Genomic DNA, 22,977 nt, shown 5'->3' with positions numbered 1-22,977 from the left:
TGGGGGGAGGCGCAAGCACACAACGGCCCCAGTGTGGAGCTCGCTGGGGCAATCTGCTTGCTCCCATCAGCTTTGCAGAGTCCTTCCTGCCGGCACAGTGGTATGTCTGCCACTGCACCAAAGCTGCTTGCAGCAACACTCTGCTCTTCTTTGCGCAGACACGTTCTCTGGGAATCTCAGTGTGATTTACAAGCTTACATAACTTCCCAAATGAATCAGCATGTTCACTCAGAAGCAGCATGGTGTAACGGAGAGAAGAGGTCATTTGGTGCCAGCGAGAACAAGTTCAGTTCCTGCACCTGCCACTTCTGGTGTGTTTGGACAAGATCTTCTGCTAACAAAAGGGGATGAGAGTGCAGTACCTACCTGGGGGCGGTGCGGGGGACGGGGGCTGATTCCACGGTTTCAGCCAGGCCAAGCAGCGAGGCCAGGCTTTTCCCTCTTGCATCCTGATTCACACATCCAGTGCCCGGTGCTAGAACCTTGTGGACCTGCAGGGAGCAGCACACACTGATTGATCTGTGTCTGCTTGTAGTCTCAGTGAATTTTAGAGAAATATCCAAATCAGCCTTTTGTTAAGGAAAACGGCTCTGACTGCATTCTAGGCAAAGCTGTCACATTTGTGCGCGAAAGAGATCAGCAGCGAGGTAGGGCTGGACTGGCACAGCCTGGCTCAGCCCCAAAGATCAAGGGCTTTCAGAGGTGATTTGCGGAGCACACCAGATGGAAGAAAACAAGCCCAAACTGAACAGGAGAGGATGTGGAACCCGCCCTGAGTCTCTGCCTCCTGCCTGGGGGTGCGGAAGGACGGCAGCAGCTTTGCAGAGTGCCTCTCCCCAGACAAAGCAGCAGTACGCGAATGAAGATACTGCTGGGGTTTGGGGACGAATCTGAACTGTGGATGGAACAAATGCCTGCAGTTTTTTTTTTTTTTTTAATCAAATCCCTGCTCAGCGAGGAAAAAAAAAAAAACAACCCAGCCCTGGTGTAAACATTCCTCCCTGCCCGTTGCCAAGTTAGGAGAGCAAGAAGCCCAGGTGAGCCTCTGCCCAAGGCCTCCACACACACTCATGGTCAGCAACCAACAGGGGCTAGTGACCGGTGGGCATGGCCACAGAGCTAGGAGACCTCTAAGAACAGAGTTGGAAATGGGTCTTTGAACTCAGCAATGCACACAATGTGAGAACTAACAGGGATCTTGCAAATCATTGGGCTGCTGAAAACCAGCAGCACCTCATCTAAAGCAAAATATTACTTGTACTCTCTTCCCCTTGGAACAAGCAAAGGAAGAGGTTACTCCAAGTAGGACAAGAGGGGACAGTGTAGTTCTGGGATCCCGGCTCCTAAGCCTCCGTTTTGACCTTCACTGCTAGCCCAGACAATTGTCCTGGAAAACTTAACATCCCTACTGGCTTTTGTTGGAACATCTCTGGTCTAGTTCATCCCCCCAAATGGTTCAAGCAAGGAATTCTGGCTCAGAGAGGGGAAGTGATTACTATAAGTGCCCCCAGCAGAATTGGGAAGACAGTCCAAAACTTTAGACTTCTCCTGCAAACCAAATGAGAAAGCCATCGGCTTTGGAAATGATCCAGTTCCATCTTCTTGTCTGCTGGACCCAAGTGCAGCTTCTGGTAGCATTTCTTTTTAAGGCTTTTAGAATGGCAGTAATTCGCTAAATTAATGGTCTCTTAAGCCAGGATAAGTCTAACCAGTTTGTACGTCTTCAAGAACAACAACTTCAAACAACCGCAGCAGCTTGGTATCCTTGAAAACATGCTTTAAATATATCGGAACATCAAGGAAGGAATGTCAAATACGTGGCAGGCAGAGTCCAAACTGAAGCTGCCAAACTGGGCACAAGGCATGGTGACCTCTTGCCTCTACTTCGCATTGGTGAGAACTTGGGCATGGCACAATCTCTCTAGTCCTAAATATTTAAAAATTTTAATTTATTTTTATTTTCATTTATTTGATAGAGAAAACTGATTCCCATCTGCTGGTTTGCTCCTTAAATGACAACAATAGCCACTGCTGGGTCAGGCTGAAGTCCGGAACCCAGAACGCAATCATAGTCTCCCGCGGAAGTGGCAGGGACTCAACCACTTGGGCCCCAACTTGCTGCCTCCGAGAAAGCAAATTACCAAGAAGCTATGGACCCCAACCTAGGTACCATGACACAGGATGTGGGTATCCCAAGTGACATGCTAACCCCCAGGCCAACTGCCTGTTCCCCTCAAGGTCTGTTAGCTCTGAAATGATTAAATCATTCAAGTCAGTATTCCACAGGACCCTCAATGCCCAACCTACCAGACAGCAAGGTCAGTCAACACTGTCCCAATTCCATAGTCAACACAAGTGCCTGTGTCTAAAGCCAAGGACCTAGAAGGATGGGCAATAGAGAAGAAGAGGACATGGCAACACAGAGAAAAGAGAGCTTGGAGGCGGTGAGCAGGAGGAGAGAAAAGCACAGGTTCTCTGCTCATGCTGCAGAGAAATGGCTCTTGGTCAGCATCTATCCCACACACTGATGTGACACCTGCTACTCTGACGTTCTCTAAATGGCAAGATAAATGGCATATGCAGATGAAGCAAAGTCTGTAAGGACATAAACCAATATGCTAACAGAGTTTGTTTTTCTGAGTTGCATGGTTACGAGTGCCCTGAGTTCCTTCTTTCTTTTCTTTCTGCTTATCTGATTTCCTGAGCCCTGTGCCTTTTCCGTGGATGATTTGTTTCCTCCATCAGAAAGTAAGCACCATGGGTGCAGGGATTTCTGGCCATTTTATTCACTATTCTATTCTCATAGCTTAGAGCTATGCGTGGCATTCAATAAGTGCTTGCTTAATAAGCACTTATTGAATGATGGAAATGTGAGAATAAATTTGATTGTAGGCAACATAGGGAATATCTTAAAACCAATAGCTTTCACTCTCCTTAGTTTGCTGCTAACAGTAAAAAATATTCCTTACATTGTGACATCATTGCACATAAGTAAGCACACATCCATGACATAGATAGCAAAGATTTCACAAAATTCTACCATTATCTGATGTGCTTTTGATATTTTTAAATGCTCTTCTGTTTCATCTTTCAAAATGCTGACGCACGCTCCATTTACTTACAGATTCACCAATAGGTTATGATCTGCAGTTTGGAAGTCACAGCCATTGAAGCAGCAATGCCGCTATGGTCGCCTTGTCGGGGAAGGCTTGGGGTTATAATCACACCTCTTAGTGCCTAGTCTTTGCAAAGGATCAAGATACTGAACTCAGCAAGACCAGGGAAGTTGCTCATGGTTCCTCATATTGCTGGATTTGTCTTCAGAAAGCCACTTAGGGAGAATCATGCAGCCAGTTCCATTCCTTCCCATGAAGAAATCAGGCCTCAAAGAGGAAGAGGCATCTTCCTACCACACCCTACGTGTATGAGCTGATATCCCTTGAGATTGTTATTCTAAATCCAGAACGTGAATGGGAGAGGAGGAACTCAAGGACAGGAATCAGTGATTCCAGCTCAACCAACAACGATCTATATGGCATGGCCAAACCACCTTGAGTCTCAGTTTCTTCATCTGTAGAGTGGGAGTTGGCCATGATGTTATTCAAGACCAGCTCTATCCTAAGAGTAAAAGAATCAATAATTACAATCTCTACCAAGTACCCACTACCACTCAGACACTGAGCAAAGGACTGCACACAGAGTATCTCACCCAGCCTCCCGACAACTCCATGAGGACAGGGTTTTTGGAGGAAACTCAGGCTCATGCTAAATAACTTTTTCCCAAAACCAAAAAAATGGCAGAGTTGGTTGCTTTTCTTCTGGTGTCAACTCCCATTCTCTCAAAGACAACATGTACTATTTCCTAAAGGAAACACTTGGGGGTCTTCCATTCAAACTGGTGACTCCTTTCATCTCCCTTTAGCCAGGAATCATAAGGAAAAGGAGAGCAAATTCTTAAAAAGATTTATTTTTTTTTCTATTGGAAAGGAGGATATACAAAGAGGAAGAGACAGAGAGGAAGCTCTTCCATCCAATGGTTCACTCCCCAAGCAGCCACAACAGCTGGAGCTGAGCCAATCCAAAGCCAGGAGCCAGGAACTCCTCCAGGTCTCCTACGTGGGTGCAGAGTCCCAAGGCTTTGGGCTGTCTTCTACTGCTTTCCCAGGCCACAAGCAGGGAGCTGGATGGGAAGCAGGGCTGCTGGGATTAGAACTGGCGCCCATATGGGATCCCGGCACGTGCAAGGTGAGGACTTTAACCACTTCACTATCACGCGGCCCAAGAACAATATTTTTAACAATTCAGTATTTCAGAATTGTGTGTGCGACATTCAATTCATCAACTTTACATGTTAGGTAGTTTTCTATTTTACAGATCTAGAGGGAGAGCCTCTTAGTAAGTTTTAAGGTGGCAAGGATGTAGGATAAGCTGTGGGGAATCTGAGTGCCCCAAGGATAGAAATCATCTTTCTTGTTCATGCTTTATTTTACTGCATAACAAAGTACCAGGCAGCTGGTAGGTGATCAACACACTTACTGAACAAAGTAGTGGCCAAGTTTCACACTTGGATCCGCCCAACTCCCGAATCAAACTCTTACCACTGCTAAACTCATCTAATTTATTAAGAAACAATCTGGATTTGACCAGCCGTTTCCAGCTCCCTTTTTCACTAAATAACTGAAAGCAATTGGAACTTTGGACCCCAGGCTTATTTGACACTCTAGCTACATAATTCGTTACTAAGTTCCTGTCTCCTGGCTGAATCTATAATTAAGCAAGCTTTGTAAGACACAGCTAAATGTATTCCCTGGCTCCCTAAAATGCGTAACATTCACTCAGAGGACTATTCTTAGAAAAAAACGCAGGCCTGGAAAACACACTCTAACACCATGGCCCTCCCTGGCCCGCAGGAGCAATTGCAGACCAGCAGGGTTGTTAAGTTTTTTACATGCATTCTAGTAGCATATCCTTATACTGATATCTTTCAGCATGCTTCTTAGGAAGAACACAAATGCTTACCAGACAGCAACAACAGTATCCTTGTGGTACCTTTTTTTGTCTGGGAGTTGGATGAAAGTGAAAAATTTAAGACCTAGACAAGGGGCCAACATGACAGCTCAACTGGTTAGTCCTCTGCCTGCAAGCATTAGCACCCCATATGCATGCTGGTTCATGTCCTGGTTGCTCCACTTGCCAGTCCTGGAAAAGCAGCAGAGGATGATCCAAGTCCTTGGGGCCCCTGCACCTATGTGGGAGAGCTAAGAGAAGTTCTTGTCTCCTGGCTTTAGATGGGCTCAACTCTGGCTGTTGAGGCCATTGGAGGAGAGAACCAGCAGATGGAAGATCTTTGTCTCTCCTTCCCTCTGTAAATCTGCCTTTCCAATAAAAAATAAAGCAATCTTGGGCCTGGTGCGATAGCGTAGTGGTTAAAGTCCTCGCCTTGCACGTGCCAGGATCCCATATGGGTGTCGGTTCTAATCCCAGCAGCCCTGCTTCCCATCCAGCTCCCTGCTTGTGGCCTAGAAAAGCAGTTGAGGACAGCCCAGCCTCTGCAAGGTGCCCAGGGGGCTAGCAGGGACACAGCACAAGCTGTGGGTGGGACTGATGCTCCATTCGGGAACTGCAGTGTGATGGTGAGGCCTCCAGAGGTTTACCTAGTACCACCTGTCTTTGCCACTGCCTGAAGGCTGTATGACCTCTTTCTTGTTACCGAGGCCTTAAAGGTGAGCTGCTTCATTAACTCCCACTGCCCAGGGTCACTGAGCCAGCACATCCAAGAGGAGACAGCTGCAGAAGATGCCATGTCAGTTCAACCTCACGAGAGAATTCTCCTTGTGTCCTAGGGTTTGGCTCTCTCCAGCCTGCTCTACATTACTTCTTATCATACAAAGTATTTTTCGGGAGGAGTGGGGCTGCCTCTCTCAGACGTCAAATGTTCTGTTAGCCATCTCTGTCTCAGGTTCGGCATTTCCCATTCTAATGTCCAAACTGGCCCAAATCTTTGGTATAACTTTCAATAGTAGTTTTACTGAGTTATAACTTAAATACCTAAAATGCCCTCTTTGGAAGTGTACAGTTTGGTGAATTTAGGCATAGTCAGAGTTGAGCAAACGTCACCACTCTCGAATTTCAGGATTGCTATCCGTCCCCTTCTCCTTAGCAGCACCCGGCCCCCCTCCCTTGCTGCAGGCCCCAGCCTACTGTGCTGCGTCTGTGGCATCAGCCATTGCGGACACTTCGCATGAATGCAGCCAGACCATATGTGGTCTTCTGTGGCTGCCCGGCTTTTAATTAGCAGGAAGTTTAGAAGCCCCATCCATGTTCTGTCAATATTGGATGGATTTTTATGACGAAGTAACAGTCCATTAGAAGGATTTACTGCAGGTTGTTTAAGCACTCATCAGTCACGGCACACTTGGGTTGTTTTCACTTCCGAGTTGTGTATATTCCGAGTTACAGCAAACTCGTATACAGGAAGCAGGGTGGACAGACGTCTTCTATTCTCTCAAATACACACCTAGTACCAAAGTTACTGGCCCAAATCTTAAGGAAACATTTTCAGTAGTCTTCTTCCTTTCCATCTCTCTGTATCCCAGGGAACAGGTTATAATCATTAAGGCAACAGAGAATGACCAGTAGTTGGGAAGTCGGCAACAGGTTGATGACACGGCACCTGCTTTTCCAAGCCCAAGCCCAAGCCCACACACGGCTCCCCACCTGCCTGCCAGGCAGCCCGCAGGATGGCCCTGAGACCGGGATGGTCCTGAGACAGGGACCCAGCACGGAGGTGACCCTGTGTTGGAAGCAGATTGCTGTACCTAGGGGAAACAGAGCTAAAATAACCTCTCCCCCCGCCACACCGGTTTTACGCTTGTCAACAAATATTTTATTTCCAAAGAGCTTATACTTTAAAATCTAGCCTCTCAAAATTAATCAGGAATCTGCAGGGTGGCACTCTAGCCTTGTATTTAAGATGCCTGGATCGGATATTGAAGGGCCTTCGTTCCTGGCCCAGCTCTGGCTCCTGACTCCAGTCTCCTGCTGCAGCAGCCTATGGGAGCTGTGGTAAAGGCTCAGGCCCTTGGGTTCCTGCCACCCACACAGGAAGCAGTCCTGAGTCCCCGGGGCAATTGGGAAGGGACTCAGCAGATGGTGCACGTGTGTGTGCAAGTCTCAAAATGTTTCTAAATATTAAAACAAAAAACCCTTGCTATCCAGATCCAAAGTGCGTGTTTATGCATGCAATTAACACTTTACAGTCTCTCTCTCACACACACACACTCACACACACACACACACACACACCCCCAAGCCATGCATCCATAACTGAAGGCTGCCCTCTGCTGGTCGTTAGCTGTCCAGACCCACATCAGAGGCCTGTCTTATCCCGGAGCATGCTAGAAATTGCTACCATTTTTGCAGCTATGGCAACACCAACACCTGATACCTTCTGGTCCGCATTCCCCTTTCATTTTTAAAATTTTTTATGTTTGTCAGATTTTTCTCCCTTTTCTTCAACAGAACTGGACCAGTTTCGTTTATTTACGAACCACTTTCATCCGTGATATGTGAGCATCATTTGTATTTACAGAGTGCCTGCCAAAGCGCCTCTGTACCTATTGGTTCACAAGTCACTGAAATGCCTTCTCAGGGTAGAAATGGACAAAGGCTTCCCGAGAGGAGAGACACTTACAGGCCCGTCAGCTGTCCTGTGATTTTAAAGAATGACTTGCAGTCTGCACGAGGAGTTGAAGAAAGACCCTTGGGTGCCTCACTTTTCATGGCGCCCCCTCCTCGCATTAGCCATCAGACATGTGGAGAGCCTCCTGGCTTCCCCAGGGAGCAGCAGCCAGGGGAGGGAGGAGCCCAGCGGTCCTGCAGGGATAGGCCAAGACAGGTAGGGCAGGCATCAGGGGAGGGCTGAGCAGGGGCTCCCGCAGCCTTCTGCCCTTAACTACAAACATGCTAACTGGTCCACTCCCCAGATGCTCACATGGCCAGCACTGGGCCAGGCAGAAGCCAGTAGTTTCTTCCGGGTCTCCTATCCCAGTACAGGGGCCCAGGCACTTGAGCCATACCCTGCTGCTCTCCCAGGCCTTAAGCAGCCAGCTGGGTCAGAAGTGGAGCAGCCGGGACTCGAACCAGCTCTCCTATGGGGTGCCAGCCACACAGGCCCCGACGGCACACTTCTTCATTCAGCGCCCTTTTCTCTCTAGGCTGGGCTTGGGGACACCTGTGTTTCTCTCCCTCCCGCCCCGGGGGACTCTAAGCCTGGAAACTGAAGGAACAGGTGAAGGGGTCAGAGAGGGAAAGCACAGCGTGGGGCACAGCGTGCCCCCTGACAGGCTCTCCCCAGGACGGGCGTGGCCTCCCTGCCCTCGGCCATCCCAGCGTCACGGTCGAGGCCGTGAGACTCCTGCAGCACCGATGGGTCGTCTCTCCCGATTGCCCTCGCCAGGCCCGAGGACCCTCTGGGGGCCCTGGCACTCGCGCCCTGGCGCTAGACAGGAGATGCCAGGAATTTGGAAAACAGGGTTGGCAAGTGGGGAAAGAGGGTGACGTCACCCTGTTCCACGGGTGCAGTTCTGACGTGTGGCCAGCAGGGGGCGCTCAGGCAGTGTGAGAGCCCCAGTGCCCGCGTTCCCAGGAGCCCAACTGTGGGACAAACAGAACAATGAAACTTTGTGGTTTCTTTCGGGTTGTTCATCCGGGAAGCCGCATGGCCGCAGCCTGTGTCGCAGGACTCTGCCGTCTGTTCTTGATATAAAGCCTTGCGTCTATTCTGTGCATTTGCTTCGGGCTGTACTTCTTTCTTGTGTTTCCATACGACCCTTGCTACCCTCTCACCCTCTAGTGTGCTCAAAACTTGCTGGTTGTTATCATTTGCTAGTTCTAGAATTTGGCTGACCCCAGTTCATATCTAAGGTAGTGGGTAGGGGGCAGATAGGCAATGCCATGAAATTCAGCACTGAAAACGGCCAACCACATGTTGGTCTTGCCAGGCCCTGGATGACAAGAGCGGCTGAACCAGTCCCAGGTCCTGTGCTCAAGATTTAGGGCTTGTATGGATCTGAAATAGCGTGTATTAGAAGAGACATAGAAATGAAGATGCTGCAGAAAAGCCTTGTGCTGCATGGCGCCAACAGCTTCTGGCAGCCCCCCTGTGTGGTGCAGCCCGTAAGCGTGGCAACTTCTAGAAGCAGACAAAAAAGAGGCTCCTATTGTTTTCCCAGTGAAGCTTTCCATGACTTTGGAAACTAACAAAAACCTTCCTTCCCACAGACACTGCTCCCAAATTAGACACTGTCAGCTCCGGAAGCTGCTCAAATGCTAGCGAACTGACGATGGAAAATTTTCTTTCTTAGGTAGGCAAGAGAGATAGGTGCTAAGGAATGAGAGGGGCATGCTGTGGGAAAGGTTTGTGATCCTTTAAGTGAGTATGTAAGATGTTGCTAAAATTACTGGATCTGGGTAAGTAGAGGGTCAGGGGACCCATTAAGGTCAAGTGTTTAAAAGCATACTTTCATATGGACACCTGGGTGAGCAGCTGTAATTAGGAGCCAAATCAACAGAAATGTTGGCAGTGCATCTGAGGGTCAATACGAGGGGCGGTTTTTGAGGTCTGACATTGAACGATAGGATGGGTCACAGAGTATGGCTGGGTGCCTTGCTCTGGAGATGTTAAATGAGACAACAAAACCTTCACATTCTGAGAGATTGCGGCTGAACAGCCACCACAGAGACACAGCTGTGACCCCAACGAGCTAGATAAGAATGCTTCCAGCAGCTGGTGGGGGAATGGCCAGGCTAGGGGGGCCACGATCCTCCATTGTGCATCTCCCAGCAACTTGGCAGGGACTGCCATCAGGCCAGGCTTCCCGAGCTTGTGCCCAGATGCTTGCCTTGCAAAGTGATGAGTCACCTTGGCAGGCGAGTCTTTGGAGAGCCCGTGTTGGAAACGGGGCCTGTAAAAGCTCACAGCAAATGGGCAGTATGAAAAAGATTATCCACAGGTTTCAGAATATTTTTGCACTAAAATCAATATTTTTGCATTCCATTTTCCACAAACCTTAGGAATCCTTTATAAGTCCTACATTTGATCTTCCACAAGAATATGGTCTTATGTTTTGGTTTTAAATGTTAATGATACCTTTTAGGGTTGGCGTTACGTTGTTAACAGGTGAAGCAGCTACCTACAATGCTGGCATCCCATATTAGATGCTAGTTCAAGTCTCGGCTGTTCCACTTCTGATCCAGTTCCCTGCTAATGTGGCCTGGAAAAGCAGTGGAGGATGGCCCAAGTCCTTGGGCTCTTGCACCCACATGGAAGACCTGGTGGGAACCTATTGGAAGCTCTAGTCTCCTGGCTTTGGCCTGATCCACTCCTGGCTATTGCAGCCATTTGAGGGGATGGAACCAGTGGCTAGAAGACCTTTCTATCTCTCCCCCTCCCTCTCTCTGTAATTGTCTTTCAAATAAATAACATTTCTTAAGAAGTTAAGGCTAAAAAAAGACACCTTTCACTGGTAATGACAGGATAGATAGATAGATAGATAGATAGACAGATAGAATTCAGATTCACAGAGAGGAGTGGTAGGAAGATCTTCCAACTGCTGGTTCATTCCCCAAGTGCTGCAATAGCCAGAGCTGAGCTTATTCAAAGCCAGGAGCCAGGAACTTCTTCCAAGTCTCTCAGACAGGTTCAGGGTCCCAAGGCTTTGGGCCATCCTCGACTGCTTTCCCAGGCCACAAGCAGAGCGCTGGAAAGGAAGTAGAGCAGCCAGGATACAAACCAGCATCCATATGGGATCCTGGTGCATGCAAGGTGAGGACTTAAGCCACTTAGGCTACTTCACTGGGCTCCTGCAGTTTATATTTTAGAAATCCTTTCATATACTTAGCTCATTCAATACTCTCAACCACCATAAGAGATAAGCAGAACCTAAATTGCTACCTCCCCACCATCATTTTAGAGATTGAGAAACTGAGATTGGGGAAGTCACATGTGTTATCACACAGATGGAAAGTGGAAATCCAGGAGACTGCAACTCAGGTCCTTCTACTTGGGCCTAGTTCTTCACCTGCCTGGAGGAGCTAGGTAGTAAGGAGTGCCCTTGGAATCAGATAACTACAGATCCTCTTTCCAGAAATATGGACTCAAGATTTTTATATGTTTCAAGCCCAACACAGATCCCAGGGTATAGCACCTTTGCCTCATGAGCTCCTGCAGTTGTGTTGTGTGTGTGTGTGTGTGTGTGTGTGTGTGTGTGTGTGTGTGTGTGTGTGTGTCTCACTTCTTTGACCCAACTGCAAACTCAGCTGGGTGTTTTCCCTTCCTGCCCACTCCAGCAAGTATCACAGTGTCAAGAACATAGCAACTGCCATGACATTGCCAGTGAGCAGGAAAGCTAAGTCAGACCAGAAAACATGGAAGCAAGACAGAAGCCCTTGGCCCACCCTGGCCTCCTTGTCTGCCTGCTGCCTCCACCCTGCCCAGCTCCAGAGCACAGGGCAGTTTCCCACAGCAACAGCAGCCTCCTCCACAGCTGGTTTTCCAGGCATGAGACGGATTCATGGGCACCAAAAAATGTGGAAACACACCCAAGGCAGCTTGATTTGAGGAAAAGGGCAGACTCACTGACTTAATGAGAAAGGCTACTATGGGTTTAAGGTGAGAGAGAGATAGAAGAATGGTGCTGGAAAGAAGAGCAGCCAGGCACATCTGCAGAAGGCTGTCATTGACATCCAGGTGATCAGAAGGACAGAGCACTTTTGTGTAGTGGGGGGAGGTGATCCTTGGAGTGTGTCCATGAGGCCAAGCCCAAATCCTGGATGGGTTCTCTGCCCACTTGCACACATTTGGCACCAAGCCCCAAGGCAGTCTGAGGTTTATGTATTGATTCCACGCCTTCATTGACAGATAAGGGAACTGAACATTATGGCTATGTTAATCCTCTACCTGCCAGCACTAGCATTGCATATTGGCACTGGTTCATGTCTTGGCTGTTCCACTTAGAATCCAGGCCTCTGCTTATAGCCTGGGAAAACAGCAGAGGATGGCCCAAGGCCTTGAGCTCCTGCATTCATGTGGGAGACCAGGAAGAAGATCTGGTTCCTGTCTCCAGATCAGCTCAGCTCTGGCTGTTGTGGTCAGCTGAGGAGGAAACCAGCAGATGGAAGATTTCTCTCTCTTTAAATCTTTTTTCTGTAAAAATGCCTTTCAAATAAAAATAAACCTTAAAGCCTCCTCAAGAAAGGTAGTGCCTGAATTTGCACTGCCTTTTTCTGTAGGAGGCCTCTTTGTGCTGCAGCCAGCCCTGTGGACTCTGTCTTGCCCTCCTTGCACCTGGTCCAACTGTTCTGAAAGCTTCTCCACTATCAAGTTGGACATCTCTGGCCAAAACCAGAACCTGAGCTGATGATGGGATGCTAGTTCTTAGCTGTCCTCCTGTAAGAAGGGCTTAAACTAAGTCAGGTGCAAGGGCACCTCCTTGCACAAGTAATTCCTAAATGGCCCACACATGAGTAGCAAGGGTACCAGCTCTTCTGCTTGACCGTTCACTCGTAACTTCCAAAAGCATCCAGCCAACTAGCACTCAACCTCTAGATCAAATCAAGCTGAATAGACAGATGTTTATCCAGCTGGTGGTGGAAAGGCAAGGGGACAGGGAAAGACAATCCCAAATCCCTACCCTCAAAGGACTCCAGAGACTAACTGAAAGGCATCAGGCAAGATGGCACTCACAGTCAATGTCATTAAGCAGCAACACGAGAAGTTATATGATACAGAGACCATATGCAGCACTATCACAACCAATCATAAGAACTGGTAACAGAATAGAACACTGCACACTAAACAGTCCAACCAAGCTTGTGGAAAAGGAAGAATTAATTGAACCAGGATTCTGAAAAGAATGGGAAGGAGTTAAAGGAAGAGCATTTCAGAAATTGGTAACTGTGAGAAAAGTTATAACAAAGACAGAAAAATGAAAGTTTATTGAGTAATAATCAGGCAAGTTGATGGTGGTTCCTATGTGTATTTCCCAGCACTCAGCCTTTTACTCTCTTAATTCTCACTTAACTCAAGTCATTACTGGTATCCCATTTTTATGGTAAAGGAAACCAAGATATGGGGGAGTTTTAGGGATTTAGCTGAGGCACAGCACACAGTGACTGAACAGGATTTCATTCACTCTCAGCCACTGCTTTCATTTTGCCTAGAGAGGTTGATTCATTGCCAAAGCATCTTGGGGTGAGCTATAGGGGATTTTGCACACTATGTTATAAAACTGCTTGATTTTTTTTTTGATAGGAGAGAACTATTAGGGATCTCTAGGCAAGAAAGTGGGCATGGATTAAACTGAGACACACAGAGAGGTCTGAATGACACTTTTACACCAGAGAAAAACCAGAGAGGATCTTAGCATGCCTCCTCTTGCTTTTCCTACAGGGCATTGTCCACAGCTGTTTCTGGCCACCTCCTGGGTCTTCTATTACCAAAAGCTCAAGTCTGGCCTGTGGCATGGAGGAAATAACCGGAAGGAAAGTGGTTCTCAAGTCTGTGCAGGCAGGAGCTCCAAAGGCAGAGGCAAAGTCGGCCTAGAAGACTTCTGTGTGCAGAGAGACAGGAGTACTCAGAGACAGCACGAAGGAAGTGGAGGGGCAGGTGATGTGAGAGAGTCTGGGAGAAGCCCAGGAAAGGACTCAGAACTCAGGTGTGCAAGTCAGCACTACCTGAAGTATAATTAAATGAAAGATCTGGAGGGAAAAGAAAGCCAGCTTGTTCCTGCATCATTCTGGAACCGCTCCTTCCCTTTTTTCACATGCTAGGATGGAATGTCTTTCTCGTGTGCACAATACTTTTCTTTTTCTGTAAGACTCATTTCGTTAATGTATTCCATCAAGGACTGTAGAGCTGAACTCTCTCTTCTCAAAGCCATCTACTGGATGTGACCGTGCACTATAATGAATGTGGGGGAAATGAAGTAATGGAACCTCCTGATTGAAACAACAGCATTCCCCCAGGAACTGGAAGCACAAAGGAGCCTGCTGCACTCAGGGGAGGGTCAACATTAATAATCAGATGAATCGCAAGCAGAGCTTAGATAGCTGTCTTGGGTGAAGCTTTGGGAACAGTCATTGGAGATGCAGCGTCATCCTGTTCAGATGGTCTGTAGGGACTATCAAGTTTGTGTGAATACTGTTCAGCCCTGAGTCACAAAGCATGCATTGTGAGGCTGATCTCATTCTGGGCTCCCAGCAAAAATGTGGACTGACTCTTGTAAATTGTGGTATTCAGTACAGGCATTGCTTCAATTTACCACCACACCTTCATGACTCCACTTTTAGAAATGGACTCCAAGTATGAGTTCCAAGCAGCTGCTTTGTGTCCACCCAGAGGAAATTAACAAATCATTGATGTAGGGACGTAGTGAGAAGGTGTTGCTAATGCTATTCAAATCCTGTTCTCTTGAATACATATTCCGACTTGGATGATAAATTGGTTTGTTTGTATTAAAACGGTTGCTATGCTCTAAAGGAAACCACATGTTGTTGTGTAGACAGCCGCTCTTCAGTCCTGGGCTTGATGTTGATAAACTGAGGCTGTTACTCTGACTTACCTCTTATCAGCTGCTATGACTTGGGAAGACACAAGCTCCTACCTGACAGCGAGACATTCCTGTCTGTAACTGCACATAAAGGGTTTGGAAATATGTGACCTTCCCAGGTGTAAGTTCCATGAACAAAACTGATGCTTCTAGATTCCTGTCTTAACCCCTAATTCTTCCCTTGACATCTGATCTGAAATCTTATACACCAAGAACAAACCTGAGTCTTCATGTGGCCCCGGGGCTTTGAATGGCAGCCCTCCTTGGTGACAGTTGGTGAACTGTCATTCTGGTCACCTTGCAAGGCTCTGACTTACTGTCCTGCTGGAAAATCTTCTCCCTCTAGACCTACAAATTTCATACAACCCTCTTCCAGCCTCTCCTCACTAACCAGAGTTCTCATTTATGGCTGGCCAAGAAATGACTATGCCCTAGCACAGGGCACATCTGCCTTAATGGACCCTCAGGGTGTGTATGAAAAACTTATCTAGAAATGTCTTCATGTGGAACGCAATCTCATCTACCTGGAAACACAAGTTATACTTACAAAGTTTTAGTAGACACTGAATTTTCCATAAATGCTTCCTAAGTATTTTTTTTTTAAAGCAAGAGTATATGGTACCTTGGTTCAGAATTTCAGGAACAGTAGTCGCAATTTCCAAGAAGTTCTTCATTGACAGCAATGTAGTCTTTGTGGGGTTAACAGGCCTGCCTCCATTTGTATTTGTCATTGTCACTTTCTCTCTGCTGTGGTGCTGTCTGTTGAGGGCAGAATGGGAATGATAATGAGATCGGTATCCCTGTGAAACAGCTGTGTTGCCTACTATCCTTTGGAGGAAGTGAACATTTTCAAAATTCGACACTTTATTCTTGATATGCTCTCAAAAATTTTCAGGATCATAAGTCACTCAGATCAATCAAATCCATGATCCCATCTTCCCTGCCAAATAAGCAGTTTTCAGTGAGAGACACGTCTTTGAAGCGATGAGGAGTTATGTGCTTGTACAGCCCATACTAGGATCAGAACACCAGGGAGACCAGCAATCTGTGAACACGGACAGACACCCAGGGGCCCTCACGTTCCATAGCAGAGCAGACATTCCAGCAATTGCAGGCCATAAACGACAAAGTCTCCCTTCCTGCACACGCTGGGTCAGGCATTGCTAAAAGACAGATTCTTGAGTTTTCATTTCCCATAGCTCAAGCTGAGCACTTTCGCTACGTCCACTTTCTGCACCCCTACCTTCCTTCACAATCTCTCTCCAGGCAAAATGCAATGCAACTGATTAAATGTCTTCTAGTAAGTGGCATTCACATTCTGCTCCTGCCTTCCTTTGATTATACCCAAATCACCTAGCTTGATTGCAGTTTTGTGAGGCCCACCCCTTTCAGGGCTGGCTAATCACAGACATTGTGTGTGAATCTTACTTCTTCAGCTCCCATGGTGACCTCATGTCCCTGATTCTCAAATTCATGGAGGCAAAGTATAGGGGCTAGGCTTCCAGAGGTTGCTTCCACAAACGGGTAACAACCAGGAAGTTCCTTCTTGCACTGCACCAGCCTTTATGGCAAGTACCCTTTCCTTGCTCTGATTACATCTCGATAAAGCAGGAAGGTAACAAAGCAAAACAGGAGAGAAGATGTACAAGCACACGCATCTACAGAAAGCACCAAGAAGCTAGCTTGCAGCTCATCTTCTCTGAGATCTAGGCAGTGAAGACACTTCCTGAGAGAGTGAGAGAAGGAGGAATCAATACACACACTGACAGTAGCTCCCATGGAGAATGGGAGAGGCAATGAGAACACCAGTTCATGCATCACCTCGAGAGGAATAGAAAGAAGGCTGGGTTTTAAGACTTGTACAGAGAATCAAGATGACAGACACATTTAAACAGACAGAGAAATATTAGCCAGTGTGAAGCGGAGAGGCACATTCCAGGAAGTAGGAAAAAACAGAACAGCAGAGGGGTACCTGGAGACTGACAAAAAGAGGAAAGCAGCAGACACAACGGTGTGATGTTGCAGTGAAGACACCCCAGCAGCATTCTGCGAGTGGCGATCTGAACTCCACCAGCAGCCAGAACTACACCAGCAACAAGGTGGGAAGGGAGCTCAGGAGGTGAACCCAGACAAAGAACTGTCCATCCTGCTGGTCTGTTTGATTTGACCACGAGCAGGGACAGAGCAGCACATCCCAGAAGGGCAGTGTGGGAACAGAGTGGATTTCACAACCCAGTCTGCCCCCTAGAGCCGTATTGGGGTGCCATTTTGCTTAAGGAGGCAAGGGCTATGGAAAGTATTGTTCATGCACTGAGTTGGGAGTGAACTCGTTTCTGGCTCAGCGAACTGTAACAACATGACATCCTACAGGTTCCACTCAAGATAGGCCTGGGTAGCCCTCAGACCTGATGGCACATCAGGTGCCATTCCTTACAGTGTGGCAAAGAATTTAAGACTGCAGGAACAATAGTGAGCTGCACATGTGCTGAATTTGGCAAGAATTCACTGAGCTTATTGTATTGCACTGGTCCCATAGGAAAATAATACCTACTACAATATCGTGCTGGTCAAAATTGGTCTGTATGGTCCTTAGACCTAATGGCCAACAGGTTCTGGCAAGATTAGCACCACCAATAATCTAGCTATAATCTCCCTAATCCTCAGCATGGTATCACAGGAGGTGGAGACTGGTGAGCCAGGAGCTGGGGCTACAGAGACCATGGTGGAAATCTAAGAACCCAGGACTGGAAATCACTGAAGGGAGTGGCGCAAATGGCTGCAAACAAAGAGTCATGTACCAACTGCAGTAAGTAAAATCAAACTATAGACCTATGGGTGACACAGCTTAGAAAACTGTCCCAAGGAGAAGAATATGATAACCAGAAGTTCAATGACCAAGAGCAAAAGAAGAGACAGAGGCACAATGAATATTACTGAAAACTCCCCTGCAAATGAGCAAAAAACCCTTTGCCTTTCTTCACTGAGGAAGACATCAAGAAAATGGGGGATACAGAATTCAAAACACTTGTTATAAAACTTCTTATCAACAATGAGAAGCAAGTAAAACAGGCATTCAAGGAATTTAAGCAATATTGTCACACTGAAAATGAATTAAAAGAAAGCTGATAATGAAGAATATGAAGAATGGTATGAAGAAATGAAAATTCAGTGGAGCAAACTGAAAGCACAGTGGAGAGTATCCAAAATAGAATGAAGCAAGCAGAAGAAAGAATCTCAGAATTGGGAAATATTTCCTGTCACCAGGGAGAAATAAACAAAAAGCTTGAAGCAGATCTGGATCAGGCTAAAAAAAGCATTCAAGAATTGAAAGACACTATTAAAAGGCCAAATATAAGAGTTATGGGAGTCCCAGAAGGTGCAAAAAGAGAAGTTGAGTTTGCAAATATATTTAATGAAATAATAAGGGAAAATTTCCCTAATCTACAGAAAGAATTGGGAAACAACATCCAGGAGGAGCACAGAACTCTCAACAGGCTTGATCAAAAGCGATCTTCACCAAGACACATGATCATCCAGCTCTCTTCAATTGAACATAAGGAAAAGATTCTTAAATGTGCACATGAAAAAATCAGCTGACATATAAAAAGGAATGCCAGTTAAACAAACAGGAGACCTCTCACAGGAAACTCTATAGGCAAGAAGAGACTGGAGTGACATATTCCAGATTCTAAAGGAAAAAAAAAATTGTTGGCCTAGGATAATGTACCCAGCAAAACTTTCCTTGGTCTTTGAAAATGAAATAAAATTCTTCCACAGTAAAGAAAAGTTCAAAGAATATGCCTCTTCCAAACATGCCCTACAAATGATACTTCAACATGTTCTCTTGACAGAGGAATAGCACCAAAACCAAAGGCAAATTAGAACAATATCCCAGTAAAATAACAACAGAAGACTGAATCAATGAACAACCCATTCCTAAAATGACAGGACCAAATTACCACCCATTCATATTATTCCTGAATGTAAAATGCTTAAACTCATCAATCAAACATCATAGATTAGTAGACTGGATTAAAAAATAAAACCCATCTATTTGTTGCCTACAGGAGACACATTTCACCAACAAAGATCAGCAGAAACTATATCTCATGGATTTTTTTGTGTGTGTGAGTTTCACCTCTTCAGAATACTTCCTTCTGATTAAATTCTTCATAGATCATACAGTAGCATCATTTTCTGCAAGAAGGTTCTTGATTTTCTTTTTCATTTCTTCAGCGACACATTAGTCATGCAGTAGCATGTTATTTTACTTCATGGTGTTGTTCATTTCTTCTTTTTTGGTTCCTGTTGTTGATTTTGTTTTGTGGCTTTTCATTTAGGGGGATGTACAATAACTGTGAAATGGAGACTAACATATCCAGATGGGAGGATATAATGCAGTATGCGTCTCTACTTCCAGACAGATGGACTGTCAATGAAACTGTTTACTATATCTCGACAATAGGATGCTGGACTCTCTGCCATTGTCCATGCCTGCAATGATGGACATATGACTGTGTATGAAGAACTATACTATAGTAATGATATAGGGGAACTTAGTGAGGAGGGAGGGAACTGGGAAGGGGATATGGGAAATCCCAGGGCCTATGGAGCTGTATCATAAGATGATAATAATAAAAAGAAGTAAAATTAAAAAAAATTTAAAGACTTGTACAAAGTTAGCAGCTGGATAGCATGGGGCCATATCAAAGATACGTGCCATCAACTGAACAAGTTGCTGTTGGAAGAAAAACTCAATAGGAAAATGCAACATTTTCCTGATCCAAAAGCCAGGTAGAGCTCATTATAGCAAAGAAAGCTTGAGACCAATAAACCTCATAAATAGAAACACAAAACTCCTAACATGTTATTGGCAAATTGAATTCAGCAATATATTAAGTGTACAGTGTAATCAAAAGATTCATCCTAGTAATGTAGTATTAGTTCAGTATTTTACAATCGCTCCAGCTAATATATTATATTAACATCAGAAGATAGAGGCCAACACAGTGGCTCAACAGGCTAATCCTCCACCTTCAGTGCCAGCATCCCACACGGGTACTGATTCTAATCTCAGCTATTCCACTTCTGATGCAGTTTCTAATCCACCTTTCTGCTCATGGACTGGGAAAGCAGCAGAGGATGGCTCAAGCAAGCTCTTGGGTCCCTGTGCCTATATGGGAGACCTGGAAGAGGCTTCTGGCTCCTGTCTTTACATCACTGCAGTTTCATCCATTGCAGCCATTTGGGGAATGGACCAGCAAATGGAGGATAGCTTACTATCCTCTCTTTCTTACTATCTATCTATTACTATCTTACTATTTCTTACTATCTCCTCTCTTTAAATTTGCCTTTCAGGGTCCTGGCGCAGTGGCCTGATGGCTAAAGTCCTTATCTTTTTAATGTGCAAGGATCCCATATGGACATCAGTTCTAATCCCAGCAGCCCTTTTTCCCATCCAGCTCCCTGCTTGTAGCCTGGGAGGGCAGTTGAGGCTGACCCAAAGACCTGGGACCCTGTGCCTGCATGAAAGAAGTTCCTGGTTCCTGGCTTCAGATCGGTGCAGCTCCAGTCATTGAGGTTACTTGGGAAGTGAATCATTGGATGGAAGATCCTCCTCTCTGTCTCTCCTCCTCTCTATATATCTGACTTTCCAATAAAGGTGAATCCAGGGAGAATCTGTCACACACTGGTTCACTCTCAAATGGCCACAAGAGCCTTGGTTGGATCCAGCTGAAATCCATCTGGGTTTCCCACATGCATGGCAGGGGCCCAAGAATTTGGCCCATCTTTGGCTATCTTTCCAGATACATTAGTAAGGAGCTGGATGGGAAGTGAAGCAGCTGGGACTCAAACCAGTACAGAATGCCAGGGTTGCAAGCAGTGGCTTAATCCACTATGGTACAGTATCAGCCCCTGTTTGGCAGTCTTTTAAGTGAAACATACATTGACCATACAGATTAGCAATCCCACCCCTCAATATTTGATCAAGAAAATTAAAAACAGACCCTATAAAACTTGTGCATGAATATTCATGGCTTAAGCATTCCTAATAGCAAAAAGTAAATGCAAATGTCCACTAGCTAGCGACTCCGTCTCCCAGGACCGCTGGACACTGACACCAGCTGGGCCCTCTCTGCTGGCCGCGGGTACCAAGGGGCTTGACGTGCAGTGAGTTTTTATGGGATTTGCCACAGAGGGCTGCTCAGATTTGCTCTGTGCTGATTGCTCATTCCAAGGATTCAAGTGTTGCCATGAAATCACATACCATTTCCAAAGTCAGTGCCAAGCTCTTTGTACTCCTGCAGCCATCTAGTGTTTTTATCTACCATCCTTCAGACTGGAATCTTTTCTGCTCTTTCATTACTCCAGAATAGCTCCAAAACATTGATGGTTGCCCTGCTGGTCAGGCTGCCAGAGGAGTATGGACCAGGCACAGATGATGGCATTTCCCTAGGGGGTCCCCTGATATGAAAGGGCGACTGCTGGAGAGATTGAGTACCATATTGGGAAAGGCTCACGAAGCGATGATAACACGCACTTGCATGCTCATTTTCCACTTTACTAAGGAATTTCACAGCCATTATACATGGCTAGAGATAATTACCTCCTTGCTCTCTAAAATGAGTAAACTGACTCTAAGAAACATGAAGCCACTTACCTAAGGGCTTCCAACGACTTGGGAGGATTGAGATCTTCCAAAGCTGCTCAGGAGCTCACTCAGAGGAAAAAGATCAGACCGGCAGAGTCGTCATCCCAGAATCACTTGCTAACTTCCTATCATTAATAAAGCCGTAAAGCAAAGACCACCGGAGCCTTAATATTACAAAAAAGGAGAAGCTGCAGTTTACTTACTTACCTAGAAAGGAAACACTTATTTAAAAAAAAAAAAAGAACATAGCAGCTGGGATGGGGCCACACCAAAGCCAGCAGCCAGAGCTTCTTCCAGGTCTCCCACTTGGGTGTAGGAGTCCAAGGACCTGACCCATCCTCTGCTGCATTAGCAGTGAGGTAGATCAGCAGCTGAGTCTCAAACCATCGCCCATACGGAATGCTGGCGTTGCAGGCAGAGCCTTGACCTGTTACACCACAACTCACACCCAGATTTCATTAATTTAGTAATTGCCTTCATTACCTTACTCCCTGTGATCAATAAACACATTTTTTTTTCTTTTTAAAGAAGAAAAAAAAAAAAGAAAGGACAATAGATTGCAATCTTGCAATCACTGATTCACTTCCCTGAGTGTCAGCAACAGCTGGGGCAGGCTGAAGCCAACAATCAGAAACTCTGGTCAGGCCTCCCGTGTGGGTCAGGAACCCAAGTTCTTGGGCTGTATTTGCTGTCTCCCATGTACGTTCTCAGGAGGGTAGATCAGAAGTTGAGTGGAGCAGTGCAATTCAGGCCAGTGTTCCAACATGGAACACAGGCCACATGTTTCCTCCTGTGCCACAGTGCTTCCCCAGAAGCTAGGAAATGTTCCACAATCTTTGAAGAACCTACATCTGCACACTTGGTCAAAGGACATGACACTGTTGTCACAGCTAATTCCAAAATCACACACTGTTAGGGCTAGCCACTTTGTCTAGCCTGCAGTGGAACACAAACCAAAACAAGTTATTCTGCTCCCCTTCAAGTGATGAGAAAATTGGAGTAATCTGTGATATGTATCCTGTGAATTAATTCCACCAACAAGTTCTTACTCTAAGCACAAAATTCCTAAAACATTCTTGGACAGGAAAAACTAGATTGGAAAGATTCACAAAGTAAGTAAGAGTTATAAAGGGAAACCATTAATCAAGTGAGTAAGGACCCTAAAAAAAGATTAGTCATTGTAAATATTAACTTTACTGTACAATGAAATGTGGATTAATCAGTTTGCTAAGCAATTGGACATTTTTTAAAATTTCACTTTCTGCATAATGGGAGATGGAAGATTAAGTGGACATAATTTCCTGTCCAAAAAACTCTTTTTAAAACGGATTAGTGTGCTTTCAAACTTGATTTATTACTAAACACCCGTTACTTAGCTTGTTTCCTAAAGGTAGCAAATAACAATTTAGAAAAGGCCAAAGCGAACTTAGATCAAGATTCACCGGAAAGTCTTGGCAAACAGGTGAGAAGACATAAATCAATTATTGTAGGATGCAGCTGGGGTTGGTTTTCTAGGTGTTAATTGTTTTGTCAATAGACCAAGGCTGCATAAAAAGTGCGAGCGAGAGAAGAGCAATCCGGAGGATAACTAACCCTCAGTCTCAAAAGGACCTTTCTCAGAGCTGGAAGGGCAACAGCCATCAGAAGGCACATGGCAGGTGGCACGATCAGCTCCCAAAGGGCAAACAAATGTGCGATCACACCTAGTAGGACTCA

The sequence above is a fragment of the Ochotona curzoniae genome, unplaced genomic scaffold (assembly GCF_017591425.1).
Source record: "Ochotona curzoniae isolate NIBS_2020 unplaced genomic scaffold, NIBS_Ocur_1.0 scaffold_2587, whole genome shotgun sequence".
NCBI lineage: Eukaryota > Metazoa > Chordata > Mammalia > Lagomorpha > Ochotonidae > Ochotona > Ochotona curzoniae.
Note: the sequence above shows the minus strand (reverse complement) of the source record.